This window comes from Physeter macrocephalus, chromosome 4, assembly GCF_002837175.3.
Source record: "Physeter macrocephalus isolate SW-GA chromosome 4, ASM283717v5, whole genome shotgun sequence".
NCBI classification, from domain to species: domain Eukaryota; kingdom Metazoa; phylum Chordata; class Mammalia; order Artiodactyla; family Physeteridae; genus Physeter; species Physeter macrocephalus.
This window is the reverse complement of record NC_041217.1, coordinates 17,712,505-17,729,871: the sequence shown is the minus strand read 5'-3', so window position 1 is coordinate 17,729,871 and position 17,367 is coordinate 17,712,505.

Here is a 17,367-nt window from a genome sequence, read left to right as displayed (position 1 = left end):
CGCGCGACCGGAGCCTGTGCTCCGCAACGGGAGAGGCCCCAACAGTGAGAGGCCCGCGTACCGCCAAAAAAAAAAAAAAAAAAAAAAAAAAAGGTTCTTAGAGCTGAAAAAAAGATGACTGCATTTCTCAGCATCTTAGGCAATTCACAGTCACCAAAATGACCCCCAAGAGAATTAAATAGCTAGGGGACAACCCGAGGATTCCACAATGCCTCTTTCATGGATGGTTCTGAAAACCACAGGGGAAATATTTCCAGGAGTCTGATCTTGGGGTCCATATTGACCATTTATGAGGCTTAGTTAATTGTTAAAGAACTAAGTCACTCATCCAATGTCCATCTTGCTACCACCATCTATAAGTGTACAAGGTATGGTGTGCTCCTCTCTCTAATTTTTCAAATGGGAATTTTCATTGCTGCCCTCTTCCCCTTCCCACCCCACACACCATTGTATACTGGGCTGTATTGGGGGAGGATGTTAAGTCCATATATTTTATGCATCTCAAGAGCCATATTTGGATCTGACTGAGCCATCTAGAGAAAGAATCCTGAGTTTCTGAACTTATAATGATCATATCACTTATGGAACATTAACAGGATGTAATCTCTAGTTGTCTTATTTTGAGTTGGGTTGAGTGGACTTGAGGGTCTGTGTGGAATAGGTGAATTAGGTCAAGCAAGGGCTCATTAGGAATTTTGTATGCAAATGAGGAAATGCATGTGTTAGAGCAGCCATAACTTTTTAGTTGTGAATAATTCCAAATCTGGTAGAATATCTCTCCACAATCTGACATGCTATTGGTTTTTTACAGCATGACTGCTCTTGGCTCCAGTAGACTGGCCAAACTGGCACTTATCCTAAGGCTTTTCCCAGACTCTACCCTGTAGCCTGAGCTGATCAGTCTAAAGATGAGCACCAGACCTAGGCATGATAAAATGAAGTAGAAAAGTCGAGAATGGGATCATGACAATCTTTCAGAAAAAAAGAAAGATTAGGAAACCCAAGTCTAGTCATAACTCTGTCAGTTTATTCAGCCTGGGACAAGTTACTTTATTTCTCTGGACCTAAGTTTCTTCATGTGTAAAAAGAAGGGTTTGGTACTAAAATATCGTTATATCCTAGTGTATTTTCTATGGAATGTTAATGACCATTATGCAAGGGAAAAATTGTGTTTGTCGGATCTGTGTTTACTGAAGCTTCTTTGCAATAAGACTTCTCAAACAAAAATGTGCACTGTGAATCTTCTAGAAAGATCCAAATGTGCAATATTTCTTTAATTTCTTTAATATCGGATCATTTTCTTCCCAAGGAGCCTTTCACAAAGCAATGTTTCCATGGAACATATTCTGAGAAATGTAGGGTAAGATCACTGAGACCCTTTGCTGCTCCAAGATCCCATGGATTTCATGGTCCCAACTTTTTTTTTTTTTTTGTAATTTTTATTGGAGTACAGTTGATTTACAATGTTGTGTTAGTTTCAAGTGTACAGCAAAGTGAATCAGTTATACATATATCCACTCTTTTATTTTTTTTAGGTTTTTTTCCCAACTTTCACTGGCTTATGGCACAGCCCACTGGGGAAGAGAGCATTTAATGTTGGGTCTACATAGTTTGAAATCAGCCCCTCACTTCAGTTAGAAATCTTGTGAGGCACCCAGATGTGTTGCTCGCATTGTGCCAAACAGGCAGCTTGACTGGATTTTTGTTCAGATCAGGCGAGCCTGTTGGCATGGAGTAGACAGAGTATGCATTCCTGGCCGCCTTTTCCATTAGCCACGCAGCAGCTGCAGCCCATGGCTGAACTGTTCTTCGTCTTAACTGGGCATGTGTCCAGTAGCACTGAAGAATATAGACAGGGAAGAGAGGGCTGATAGATTCCCTTTTAGGATCTGAAGGACAGCAAGCTACGACCTATCCTAAACTAAAGGAATCCTAGATCACTTACCCAAGGATTCCAACATTTGAAGATATTTGAAAGGTCGTCTCATCTAGCTACTCAGTGGATACCTTACTTCTTTCTTGTCACTGTACTGGATATTTTCATTAAGAAACACACTAACTACAAAACAAACTAGTGTACCCATAGAGATCTAATAGGCAGAAAATACTCCTTTATCAGGGGTTAAAATGTGACTCCCTACAGATTTCATCTGAATGACCTTCTAGGGTCATTCAGAACGAGCCTAAACCTATCTGACGTGACAGACTTGAAAATCAGAAGGTGGGTCACCTTGTAGTTCTGAAGATCAGATGAAATGCCAGTGAAACTGCTTTGAAACTGTTCAATGGCATGACAGGCAAATATAGAGTATTATGTTGAGCATGTGTCATACCCTCCTTGTACTGTCTTCTCTCAAAGTTGGGGTATACAGTTTTTGCCTAGGTCACAGGATATCTGTATATACAGCTAAAAGAATATCTATATAGCTAATTATGCAATATATGAAACATAGTGCTTTTGTTAGCATATGAGTAAGTAAATATTATAATTGACATTGAGCAAGATAGAAATCCCCAAATATATACGCAGCAGCTGTAGTAAGATCATACTCTGGCAGTGAATCATTGTCTGAAGGTGACACATATAATAAACTGTGTAATGGTCAGTGGGTGAAGCACTCAGAGGAGGGGCCTAGCAGGGATCAAACAGTCTGGGGAACTGTTTGATCTGTTGCCAACTTGGTCACAGATATCGATTACAGAAAATTCCATGAGATATGCATATCATTAACTTAGTAACATAATATTTTGGTCTCTACAGTGTTTCTCTTGAGTGTATAAATGTAACTAACATGTGTTTCTGCCAATGAAAGAGATTTTTTTAGGTGAATCACTGTAAAACTTGGGGGGAGTAAAGAGCTTTCAAATATTTTAACTACAGAAACTAGACATGCATTAATCAATCCTTTTGAAGTTTTTCATGAATCACTTCATACTCTAATGGACTTGGGGGAAAAAAAACCCTTGGAATGCCTATAGATAAATTGATGAGTTGCTCATTTGGCTAAAGCTTTTCTCAATACCCCAAATGTCAGCAAAATAGCAAATTAAAAGTTTCTGGAATCTTTGGTTTAATAGTTTGTTATTTCTTCTGTTCAGAGGAGAATTCTATATATTTTGACTGCGTCCTGAGGAAAACTTAGGCCGAATGATTCTTCTTCCCATTTTAGCCATTTTAATAGATCATCTTTATAGATTTATGTGTTATCTCAGAAAAGGAGTTCTTTGTTATTACCTCAGCCAATTTGCCTCAAACTACCATTCCTTTTCTTGGACAGGTTTTCACTAAGACTTTTGTCAGAGGTAAATGATCAATCATTCTTTACACAAATCACATACTTTCTAGTAAATACTTTGGAAACAAACATATTGAATCCTCTTTAGTCTTCTTAATTTCTTTTCTCAGAAATTGAATTGTATTTGGCTTGTTTGTTGGCATGGAACTGAAAACATCACTTAAAATTACCAAGAGTGATCTGAAAAATATATATGTAGAACAACTTATATCTAAAAGTTGAATAGAATAGACCTCCATTATTATCTGTAAAATTTTCCATCCAATGCAGGAATATAAAGAATTTCTGACAGGTTAATATTCAACCAACCTTCCTTCCTCCCTCCCTCCTTCCCTCCTTTTCTCCCTCCCTCCCATTTGTCTGTTAAGTTTAGAGACATAGATAAATGATTGATAGGTAGATAGATAGATAGGTAGATTCTGACAGGAATCACAAATTGATAGGTACATAGATAGATTCTGACAGGAATCACAATCTCTGGATCAGAAAACAGATTGTTTATTACCTACAGAGCATTTTAGCATCAGTTTTCCAGTCCCCTGTAAAGCAAAACAACAAGGGCAGATGTTCTCTTGAACATTTTATTAGGCTCGTACCATAGTAGAGGAGCCTGGAAATTATGAGACTCAAAGCTTAAATAGGTTGGCTGGCACATGAACCCATCCTCCCTTCCAGAAAGAGAAAGTCCTTCACTCTGGAATATAAACAAATCCCTGAGGAGGGGAGGAGAAATTTCCTGGGTTTTTACTACCCTGGGGTGTAAACAAATGACTCTGGGGTAGACAAGTCTTAAATCATATTCATTATACATTATCTTTCACATCCAAGACTTGTTTTTCATTCAATCCATCCTTTCACCAAGTTTACTAGTGTTCATTCTCAGATAGCCTGTACCATGCAGAAACATGGAAATATTCATTCTAGTGGGAAGACAAAGTATAAACAAGGTAAAATAAGTAAAGTGTATTGTACATTAGAAAATGAAAAGTGCTAAGGGAAAAAACTAAAGCAGAGAAGAGAGACAAAAGTGTGAAAGTTGGGTGGGGCAAGTTGAAATTCTAGGGAGGATCAAAGATGTCTGAAAGCTGTCATTCTACTGTGTGCCTCAATTTCAAATTACCGATCCCTTTGAAATTAAAGGAAAGATTTTAGGAAATTTTCTTTAATAATTTAGTTTGCTGTTGATGTCATTGTCTTTTCACCCAGAAATTCTCTTTACACCTCTCTAGTCTTTCTTTTCCTCTGTCTACACCAGCTGCCATTGTAAGAGACAGTTGACGTGGGAAAATCTAAGGCCCCATTTGATGGGAATTCTTAACAATTTTGCAAGAGGACACAAATCAATTTAGAAAAAAAGACCTCACCCCCGAGCACTAAAAAGCAAGAATGTGTGAAAATTTGACAACTTGGAACTAAAATGAGGAAATCCCAGATGTTTTGAGGCTATTTGTGTTTGGCCACAACAACATGAAAGTGATTGAGGAGCATTTGCCATTTTTTTTATCCTGGGGTGGCTTCGCTCGCCACCATCCAGTGCCGAGTCATGTCTCTCTGCTCTCTTGCATGTGCTCAGAGAATGCAAGCTTATTTTATCATTAACCTAAACACACCAAAATGAGCAGGACAGATAGACTTCAAGTAATATCACACATTTTATTCCAATTCCAAAGTAAATTATTTTTGAGTTTATTCTTTCCCTGACACAAATAATTGTGACTTGATTAAATGCAGAGATTTCAAGTGACAACACTGGCTATTTTGACCTTTTTATTGGGAAATAGGAGATAATATGAAGACGACTCTTGATATTTCAGTGTAGTCACCTGTCAAAATTCTGAATGAAACTTCATCTCAGATCACATCTCTCTTCCCTCATGTAGCCTATACCGACCACACCAGTTCACCCTGAAATCTCTATCTTTTCTTCCTCTGGCACTTATTCATACATGTCTAGATTTGTTAAATGTTAATGTTTTGCCTTATTCCTCTAATAGGTAAGATCCTTAAAGATAAATCTTTCTTAGGTGTTTTCTTTTTTTTCATTCATGTTTTTTCATGTATTCAGTTAAACTTGAATAAATGAATCCCTCACTTCACAAGGGTTCAGGACAGTCACAGGAACAAAGAGAACAGACTGATAATTAATAGACTGAAGTACAAGCCTTTGAAAGGGTTCCCATAAGCCTGCTTTACTTAACATGAAACAATTCCTCACTGAGAATGAACATTTTTCCCAGTTTTACTGAGATATAATTGACATACAGCACTGTGTAAGTTTAAAGTGTACAACATAATGATTTGTCTTAATACATCATGAAATGGTCTAGTGAACATCCATCATCTCATATAGATGCAACATTACAGAAATAGAAAAAATTTTTTTCCCTGTGATGAGAACCCTTAGGATTTACTCTCTCAATAACGTTCATTTATAACATACGGCAGCGTGAATTATCTTTTTCGTGTTGTACAGTACATCCCTAGTACTTATTTATCTTATAACTGGAAGTTTGTACTTTTTGACTGCCTTCATTCAATCCCCCCTCCTCCCAATCCCCATATCTGGTAACCACAAATCTGATCTCTTTTTTATGAGTTTGTTTATTTGTTTGTTTGTTTTTGAAGTATAATTGACCTGCAACACTATGTTAGTTCCTGGCACACAACATAGTGATTTGATATTTCTATGAATTTCAAAATATCACCATGATAAATCTAGTTGCCCTCTGTCACCATACAAAGATATTCAGTTTCTTATGCATTTTCAACATCCTTCGTTGTACCTAACACAAGTGTTGCTCAACAACTGCCTTCTGGTTGATGGATTAATTCTTCTTCTTACCTCACTTGTGGCAGCACCCTTTCTGTTCAACATGGTGGCAGTGCAGTGTCACTGTGCATGGGTGGGAAATGACAGCAACAACTAGACCAACTGGAGTCCAGAAATCAGGGGCAGGGGTGAGGGTGAGAGGGAAAAAAGGAGGCTTTTAACCAAGCCTTCAGGCAACTCCATTTCCTGTGAAGAGGATCACAGATGGAGCAGAAAGCAACAGCTTCAGCCTCAATCAGAACAGTTTTGCTCTGATTCTTTTCTTTCTTTTTCCTGACCATGAGCAGTTTAGGAAGAACTTCTGGCAAAGTTCTACTCTTCCAACCATCTGACATCTACAGAAAATTGTCATCCTAGTTGCAAAGGCAAGCCATGACTCAAATAAGGAATGACCCAAAGTAAATATGTACTGGAGCTTTGGGATGCATGCTTTGATTTTCTTTTTTGAAGAATTACCTACTCTCCCATAATATTTAACTTAAATTCTTATTTCTAAGGTGGAGTTTCAATGAAATGCTCTTCTCCAGGCCTGTTCTTAAGAGAAGCTATGTAAAATTGTTAGTTGAAATTACATCATATGTCTTCTACTGGATTCTGTTTTGTATTAGGGAGAAGAATTAGAAGATTCCATTGTAAAATTGAAAATTTTGATCAGACTTTGATCAGACTTTTGGGAAGAATTAATTGGTTTGGGTTGAAGTATCAGTGCAATTCTCTGACTTGCCTTTTTCCCATTTGCCTTTTCTTCCACCTTTCCCAGACCATCAACTGTTCCAATTGTCTCATTGGATCACCCTATTTTGATATTACTTCCTTCCCTATAATTTCCAGGCCCCATATGCACCCTCTAACCATACTCTCCATGGGACTCAACAATCAACAGTTACTTCAACCTGTTTTTCCATAAACCTCTGCCAAATTTAACTGAAGATTCTCGATCTTGGTTCAATGAAATCCATGCCACCAAATATATCAACTCCCAGTGCTGCTAAACCATCAGCAAGCACAACTCAATCCTTGAAAAGTTCTCTAGCTGTTCTCTTTTTTTCCATTGCTTCACTGTAACATTTCTAATCCTTCATGCTCTTCTTGGAGAGAAGAGTTCCTATACCTGCTGCCTTGATAAGTAATATTATATTCTTTTGTAGTCTGGGGCTTAAACCTTTAAATTGGTTATCTTTTCTTCTTTGTTTTCACTCCATCTTCTCTGCTTATCCTTTCCCCATCACTTATAAATATGCTCAAGTCTCTTCTATAAAATAGAAATTCCAAAATTTTGTGTCACCCTCAAGACACCTCAAGATTTACTGCCACTCAAACCTCAACTTACAAAAAGAACAGTCTATACTGTTTCCTCTTTTGTCTCCTCTATTCTTTTCAATTTAATTTTTTAAAAACATTTTATTTAAGTACACCTATGGAAAGTGCCCAAATAATAACTTGTACAGCTTGATGAATTTTCATAAACAAATCACCACCAGTACCAAGAATTCCCTTTTATGACTAGTGGCAGTCACTAGGAGCCAACCCTCAACCTTTTTAAAAAAATCATTCTTTATTTTTTCAAATTTTTAAATTATGAAATGCAATATAAATACATAAAAGTGAACAAAATATAAATATCCAATCTAATGAAGTAACAGAAAATGAATCACTGTGTAACTGACATCCAGGTAGAGAAATGAGATACTGATTTTTCCCCAGAAGCAACTCAACCCTACCCTCCACTCTCCTCTCCTCTTCCTAATCACAAGCCATCTAGGGGGAGCATGATGGCTCTCAAACATTGCCTTTGACTTTTACAGTAACCACTTCCTGCTTGTCTTTACAGTATCACTGCTTATGTATTTATCCATAAATTATAATTATATTAGTTTAATTTTGTTCTCTCTATAAATGGAATGATGTGCTACATATATTGGGGGATCTGATATCTTTTGCTCAATAAAAATTATGTTTAATGATTTATCTTTTTGGGGTGAAGAACTAATGCTTTTTTTTTTTCTGTATGGTATCTTATACCTCTAAGCACACATTTCTATAGGGTATAGATCTAGAAGTGAAATTACTAAAGCATGAGATATATAAATCTTCAAATTTACTACAAAGTGACGACTATTTCCCAATGGATTTGATCAATTTATGTTGCCCCAGCAGTGAAGGAGTTTACTGGTTGCTCCACATTCTTATCATTTGATGTTCTCAGATTTTCTTCTATTACTGTTTAGCCAATCTAATTTGGATTTACTTCTTCAGAAGACTCTGTTCCAGCTCTTTCCCTGTGTTTCATAGGTTTGCTTTATGTTGTTCATGTTTTGCTAATAGGTTTGCTATATTTCTTTGTGTATTCCAGATATGACCCCTTTGTCAGTTGTATGTATTACATATATTATTTTCTGTGGCTCACCGTTTCATTTTCTTTATGATATCCTTTGCTAAACACACTTTTCATATTGTTAATATCATAAATATATTAATTGTTTTCTTTATGGTCCATAGCTTTTGTATCTTGTTGGGGATATCATTTTCTGGCCACAGATCATGAAGTTATCCCTCTGTATTATCTTGTAAAATAATTCTTGTTTGTTTTTTATGTATAGCTCTATAATCCCCTTACAGCTCCCTGTTGCGCACTTGTGAAACAGATTCCAACTTCTGCCATCCATGCAAATACCTGATTTTATCACTACTACTTCTTTAAAAGACTGTCATCTCCCTGACTGCAGTGCCAGCATTGATATATTTAAGCATCTGTATATGTGTGTGTCATCTTCCTAGTTTTCCATCAGTTCCATTCAACCCTTTGTATATTCCTGTACCAATCCCACACTATTTTAATCACAATAGTTTTATAAATCTCACTACCTATAGATCAAGACCTTCCCTCATCCACACTTTTTTCTTTAACTTTTTAATTTTATATTGGAGTATAGTTGATTAACAATGTTGTGATAGTTTCAGGTGTACAGCAAAGTGATTCAGTTATGCATATACATGTATCTATTCTTTTCCCATTTAGGTTGTTATATAATATTGAGCAGACTTCCCTGTGCTATACAGTGGGTCCTTGTTGGTTATCCATTTTAAATATAGCAGCATCCAACTTTCTTCTTCGAGTATTTTTTGTTTATGCTTGGCTCATTGCAGAAATCTGGTAGAATTATTCTTAGCTAGCTACTTGATACTTCTGATGTTAAAGTAAACCTTTCTCCTAAATTTATCTAAATAATGTTTTGGCAAATAGAAAATGATTGCTTTTTTATATATTGTTGTTATATCTAGCTAACTTGTTAAATCTCTTATTAATTACATGGAATCTTTTGGATTTTTTATATACAAAATCATATCATCTGGGAGTAATAATGGATTTGTTTCTTCCTTTACAATCTTTTTTTATTTTTAATTTCTTTTCCTAGCTTTACTAAGATGTGTAGGACTTTTAATTTAATAGAAGAGTCCTTACATAGGGCCTTATTGTTGTCCTTTAAATTTGAGTGTGGTTTGTTACACAGTCATAGATAACAAGTACATTTTTTGTGAATTCTTTCAGTGGTTACTTTGAAAATTCTAATATGCATCCTTAACTTTTCAAGGTCTTATATTAATCAATAACTTTAATTTTCAACCAGAGAAAAGCAAGCACTATAGGGCACTTTAAGTCACTTTACTCCTTCTCCAAGGTCTGCATTATAATGCTGTATATTAATTATGTATTTAAAAATTCAAACTAGATAGTATTATTACAGCTTCTATACAGTTAACATTCATCACATATTTATAAGTACCTTGTCTTTTATTTCCATCTTGCAATTTAGACATCCCTTTGAGACCATTTTCTTCTATTAGAAGTGCATGCTTTGGAATTTTCCTTTGTATATATAGATTCGCTTGTGACAACATCACTCAATTTTGTCTGTCTAAATATGTTGATTTTATTTTATTGTTGAAGAACAATTTATCAGTCATAGAATTCTAAATTGGTAGCTCTTTTCTTTCAGAACATATATTCTGGCTTTATTTTTGCTAATAAGAAGTCAGTTTTTTATCTAATTATTTTTCCTCTGAAAATAAACAATTTTGGGGGTGTGTTTGGTTTTCTTCTTACTGATTTATAGATTTTTCTCTTCTTTAATTTCTTAAAATTTCAGTAAGATGGAATTGGATATGGACTTCTTTTTGTTCATCATGCTTATGATTTATTTATTTGTAGATGTGCATCCTTCTTTAGTAATGAAAAATTCTCAGGCATTATCACAACAAATATTGTTCTCTCCTCTCTTTCGGGGATTCTGATTAAGCTTATGTTAGAACTTCTCACTCTATTCTAGTGTGCTGCTCTTTCTTCTATATTTCCACCTCTTTTTAACCTCTGTGTTTCATTGTGAAAATTTTCATCTGACCTACCTTTCAGTTCATCAGTTCTCTTTTGCTATGTCTATTCTCCTATTAAATTTGTCCTTTCAGTTTTCAATTTTAATTGTACATTTATTTTAATTTCTAGAAATTTTACCTGTTTCTTTAAGTCTGTTATATCATTTTATAGTTTCCATTCCCTGCAGATGTATTCAATCCTTTAAAAATAGATATATAATTGATTTTTGTCTGCATCTGGTAATGATGGTTTTTTTGTTTGTTTTTTGTTTGTTTGTTTGGTTGGTTTTTTGCGGTACGCGGGCCTCTCACCGCTGTGGCCTCTCCCGTTGCGGAGCACAGGCTCCGGACGCGCAGGCTCAGCGGCCACGGCTCACGGGCCCAGCCGCTCCACGGCATGCGGGATCCTCCCGGACCGGGGCATGAACCCGCGTCCCCTGCATCGGCAGGCGGACTCTCAACCACTGCGCCACCAGGGAAGCCCTGATGGGTTTTTTTGTAAGCGTTTCTTTTGGTTTGTAAGAATTATTTTCAGTAAAAGTAAATTGCATATTTCTTATATTGTTCTGTTTTCCCGTTTTATCATTTACCTTGTGATTTTCCCTAACAGAAGTTTGGTCAGGACTACATATTTTAATTTTATGTAGTTGAATTTATCAAAATGATTTCATTATATAAGTTTCAGGTATACAGCATTATAGTTCAAAATCTGCGTACACAACAAGAGTGATCACCACATGTCTAGTTACCATCCATCACCATACAGTGGAGCTCCTTCACCCGTTTTGCCCACCCCCAACCCCCTTCCCCTCTGATAACCATTAATTTGTGCTCTGTATCCATGTGTTCATTTTGTATTATTTCCTTGATTTTCTTAAAATTCCACATATCAGTAAAATCATATGGTATTGTCTTTCTTCTTCTGACTTATTTCACTTAGCATTATACTCTCAAGGTCCATTCATGTTGTTGAAAAAGGCAGGAGTTCATTCTTTTTATGGCTGTGTAGCATTCCACATCTATGTATTCCACATCTTTCTTATCCATCCACTCATCAATGAGGCCTAGGTTGTTTGCATATCTTGGCTATTGTCAATAATGCTGCATTGAATATATGGGTGCATATATCTTTTCAAAATAGTGTTTTGTGTTCATCAGATAAATACCCAGAAGTGGAGTATCTGGGTCATATCATAGTTCTCTTTCTATTTTTTTTGAGGAATCCCCATACAGTTATCCATAGTGGCTGCAACAGTTTACAGTTTTACCAATGGTGTACAGGGGTTTCTTTTTTCCATATCCTCTCCAACATTTGCTATTCCTTGTCTTTGCAATAATAACCATTCCAACAGGCATGAGGTAATATCTCATTATGTTTTTTTAAATTTCCATTTCCCTGATAATTAGTGATGTAGAACACCTTTTCTTGTGCCTGTTGACCATCTGTATGTCTTCTTTGGAAAAACGTCTATTCAGACCTTCCACCCATTTTTCTAATCAGGTTGTTTGTTTCTTTGTTGTTGAGTTGTATGTGTTCTTTATATATTTTGGATATTAAACCCTTATCAGATATATCTTGCAAATACAATATCTTCTCTCATTTACTAGGTTGCCTTTTTTTGTTTTGCTGATGGTTTCCTTCACTATGCAGAAGCTTTATAATTTGATTTAGTCTCATTTTTTGGCTTTTGTTTCCCTCGTCTTTGGAGTCAGAACCAAAAAAATATCACTAAGACTGATGTCAGTGAGGTTACCGCCTATGTTTTCCTCTAGAAATTTTATGGTTTCAGGTTTTAAATTCAAGTCTTTACTCCATTTTGGATTAATTTTTGTGTATGGTTTAAGATAGTGGTCTAGTTTCATTCTTTTGTGTGTGCTGTCCATTTTTCCCAACACCATTTATTGAAGACACTGTAAATTCTCCAGTGCATATTCTTTGCTCCTTTGTCATAGATCAATTGCCCATATATGTGTGGGTTTATTTCTGGACTTTCTAGTCTGTCCATTGATCTACCTGTCTGTTTTTGTGCCATACCATACTGTTTTGATTACTATAGCTTTGTTGGTACAGTTTGAAGTCAGGGAGTGTGATACCTCCAGTTTTGTTTTGCTTTCTCAAGATTGCTTTGGCTATTCAAGGTCTTTTGAGTTTCCATATAAATTTTAGAATTATTTGTTTTATTTCTGTGAAAAATGCCATTGATATATTGATAGGGATTGCATTGACTCTGTAGATTGCCTTGGGGAGTATGGACATTTTAACAATATTAACTCTTCCATGAATGTGGAATATCTTTCCATTTATTTGTGTCTTCAATTTCTTTCATCAGTGTCTTATAGTCTTTAGTGTACAGGTCTTTCACCTCCTTGGTTAGATTTATTCCTAGCTATTTTATTCTTTTGGATGCATTTGTGAATGGGATATCCTTCTGATATTTGTTATTAGTGTATAGAAACACAACATATTTCTGTATATTAATTTTGCCCCCTGCAACTTTACTAAATTCATTTATTAATTATGATAGTTTTTTGTTGGAGTCTTTAGGGATTTTCTTATTTATAGTATTATGTCATCTGTAAATAATGACAGTTTTACTTCTTTCTTTCTGATTTGGATACCTTTGAGCTCTTTTTCTTGCTTAATTGGTCCATCTAGGACTTTCAAACCATGTTGAATAACAGTGATGAGAGTAGACATCCTTGTCTTGTTCCTGATCTTAGAAGAAAGGCATTAGGCTTTTCACCATTGAACTAGTTATGTTAGTTGTGGGTTTGTCATATATGGCCTTTATTGTGTTAAGTTACATTCCCTCTCTATTCACTTTGTTGAGAGTTTTTTTCATAAATGGATGTTGAATTTTGTCAAACGTTTTTTCTGCATCTACTGAGATGATATATGATTTTTATTTCTCATTTTGTTAATGTGATGTATCACATTGATTTGCAGATCAATATAATTTCTTATGGCCTTTGCATTTGTGTCATACACATAAAGGTCTCTCATACACTGAGATTATAAAATACTTTCTTTATTAATTTTATGCTTTAATATTTTTACAGTAGACTCTTCAATTTTCTCAAATTTCTCTTGTTTTAAGTGATAAGATATGAATTCATTTTTTCCAGATGACTTCCCTCTTGTTCAAGAACCATTTATTGAATCAGCCATCTTCTCCTCCACGGATAGATGATATATATTATATAATGCCACCTTTATTATATAGTGAATCCTTATGCACTTATTTATTTCTCGAATTCCATTTATCTGTCTGCTCATGTGCCAGTACTGCCTTTTTTTAATTGTTGAAAAGTTTAATAGTTTTAAAATATCTGATGTGTTATCCCCTCAATAATACCCTTCGTTTCTGAAGTTTTTCCTTTTAAAAATTTATATGAATTTAAAAACTAGTTTCACAGGAAAAATTATTGTTATTTATATTGGAATCAAGTTATATTTATAGATCAGTTTAGGGAGAACTTGTATTTTTATGTTTTTTTCCATCCAAGTCTATTTGTCCAACACTTCCTTTCTCCATTGGTAGCATGTTAACATTTTCTTTATACAGATTTTGGACCTTTCTTGTTCAGTATATTCCTGAGTATAACCTCACTACTTTTCTTTCTTAAGGGTACTAACTACATAATATAACAGTTAAAACCACAGCCTATGGATTAAGACTCCCTACACTTAAAATGTAAGTCTGTCACTTATTAACTGTATAAACACAGCAAGTTACTTAAGCTCTCTTTGCATCCATTGTCTCATCTGTAAAATACAGTTTTTTTGAGGATTAAATGCAGTAGGCCTTTGAAAGCCTTAGAAGAGTACCTAGCACATAATAACATTCAATATTCATCAATAATAGCATTTAATATTAACTCTCATTGTTGCTATTGTAGATGGTTGTCTTTTTCCATTAAATCTTCTAACTCTTTATTGTTCATATAAACAGAAACTATTGGTTTCTGTGTATATTTTGTATCTAGCCAGCTTATTAAATTCTCTTATTGTCTTCAATCATATTTTCAAATAATTTTCTAAGTGTATAATTATACAAACTTCAAGTAATATTTCATTTCTTCCTTTTCAATTTTTATATTCAAATTTCTTTCTGTTTACATTAGTTAATATTTCCATGAAAATATTTAAAACTTTAAATTTATAAATAAAAATAACAATCTTTCTTCCCTTAGATTCTTAGAGTGCAGTTTCTCTTGGTAATCTGCTTACAGTACTGAGCAGACCTTTTTCATACCCTCTGTAGGATCTCCTTCCCATGGATGTCCTTGAATGTATTGTAGAAACTCCCCAGAATCCTCTCCTTGACCATTACTTCTCATTATATGTATCATCTTTGAATAGTCTTATTCAAATTTCAATTAATACTTATAATGTAATGGCTTACAAATTACATATCCATCCTAGATATATTTTCTACAACTTTAAATCTAAATATCCAACTTCCTATCAGGCATGTCCATCAGAACCTCATAAATACTTATTATCAACATGTTCAAAATGGAAGTCATCCTTACACACACACGCCCCCCACACACACACTTTCTTTTATGGCAACCAGATAAATATAGTAACTAGAGCTAGATACATAGGTTTAATCCTCAGTTCATCCTTTCTCCCATACTTTAAACCCATTAGCCACTCAGTTCTTAGCTTATACTGCTCAAGGTCATTCCTTCTCCTCTAACTGAAGTTCTCATTTCCTTTTACAGGGACTATTGCCACAGTCCTTTGACTTCTTAGTAAGGTGATTATGTATCACAGTTTGCTTGGAATTTAGAGCTTTCCCAGATGCAATACTCTTGGTACTAGAACCAGAAGAGTCCCAGGCAAACTGGGATGAGTTGGTCATCCTACTTCCCAGCCTTCAATATCATCCTCTTTCAGTGACTGAAAGTCAAATGTATGTTATGGGCCTTCTCCCCAGGAATAGTATATAGGTACACAAATTTTGTATGCAGTTGTAGGAGTTTAACAGACCCTCTGAATCTATAGGTTAAATGATCACAGATTTGAAAGATTCAAATTTGAGTTTTTAACTAATCCTTCAAATGGCTGCCAGAATAAGCTGTCTAAAACCACAAAACTGACAATGCTATTTTCCTTCTAAAAGTATTCTAATAGCTTCCCATTGCCTACAGAGTGAACACCAAATTCTGTAGCATACTTGGAAGGTACAGTTTTCCCTAAGTATCCATGGGGGATTCATTCCAGGACCTACCATAGATACAAAAATCTGTGGATGCCCAAGTCCCTTATATAAAATGATGTAGTATTTGCAGATAACCTACACATTTCCTCCCATATACTTTAAATTATCTCTAGATTACTTATCACACCTAATACAATATGAATGCTATGTAAATAGTCACCAGTGCATAGCCAATTCACATTTTGGGTTTTGGAACTTTCTAGAATTTTTAAAAATATTTTTGATCCTTGGTTGATTGAATCTGTGGATGCCGAACCCACAGATATGGAGAGTGATTGTACTCTGTGATCTAGGACTTGTCTTCATTTATCAGTGTACTTCCTAGGACTTTATTGCTCATACCCTACACTCTTGTCATATCAAATGACTGACAGCTTCCTGAAGGTGCCAAGCTGCTTCATGCCCAAGTATTTTAGCACAAAACCTCCTTCACCATTCTCAGAGTTGCCTTAGAATACCTATTCTAATTTGGGAAATTAATTCAAAGTTCTTCTCCTCTCTGAAACAGTCCCCTCTCAAATCCTCCCAATCAATTAACTGTGCCTCTTTTAGTTTCATCACTGGAGTTGGTGCACACTTGTTGTAACACTTATCTAGTGAAATTATCTTTTATTAGCCTTTCTCTGCAAATACATCAAGATTGTGGAGCAGGCACAGGATGGTATCTTATCCTACTTTATATCTCTAGCACCAAGCCTGACACATTCTAGAAAATCAATAAATAATTGTTGAATAAATTAATGAACAAAAGTGGCAGGAATACAAGAATCATCTTACTCATGGAAAGGCAGTTAAGGAGGCTAAACTATACCTCATTACTTTAAATTGTGTGTACTTTTAATAATGATTGTGTGAATTAACTAAATATCAGCATTACCAATTTTCTCATTAACATAGTGACATGTGACACCCTATGCCTCTATTATTAGTATTCTATATTTAGGAAGGAAAAATGCAATAATGAACCAAAACTGCTGCTTTATATACTGCAACTGAGCCTTCCCTAGAGGTTTCATACTAGACCGGCTTAGAAAGCCAATCCAAAGTAATTTGTGAGAGAGACTGGAAAAGATCATAGCAGGTAAAAAGAAAGTAATTTCCAGTACTAAAGAATTACATTATTCAGGGATATAAAAGTCATCTTTGCAATAATTTTCTGAGTTCCCTACTTTGTCAAAATTCAAATCCTTAACAAGAAATTGATCAGACTGTTTTAATCATTTTGAAACCTACTTTTTGTGCCATTTTAAAAGCAAAGTAAATAGCTATAAGTTAAGGTGCCCAAATTTGTGTGTAGCTTTAACAAAAATTACACCACCCTTATAGGTCCCATGATTTACAGTGCATTACTAACACACAATTCATCAAATGCAAATAAAACTACATTTGCAACTCTATAATTTGGATGAGCTCACAGTTTACTCTAGCTCCATTCTGATGGGTACTGTTATGCTTCACTGATGAGCTTTATATACTGTGTTGCTCTTTGTTTGCCTACACCTCCAAATGTTAACCAAACAAGTTGGAAAGCAAAATACCTAATTAACTGTTCTGTTTTATTCCATGATGAGACATGCTTCGCTGCAGGTGAGGGCTGGCAGTGCCCAGGGTGAAGACTTGTGTATTCATGAGGGTCATT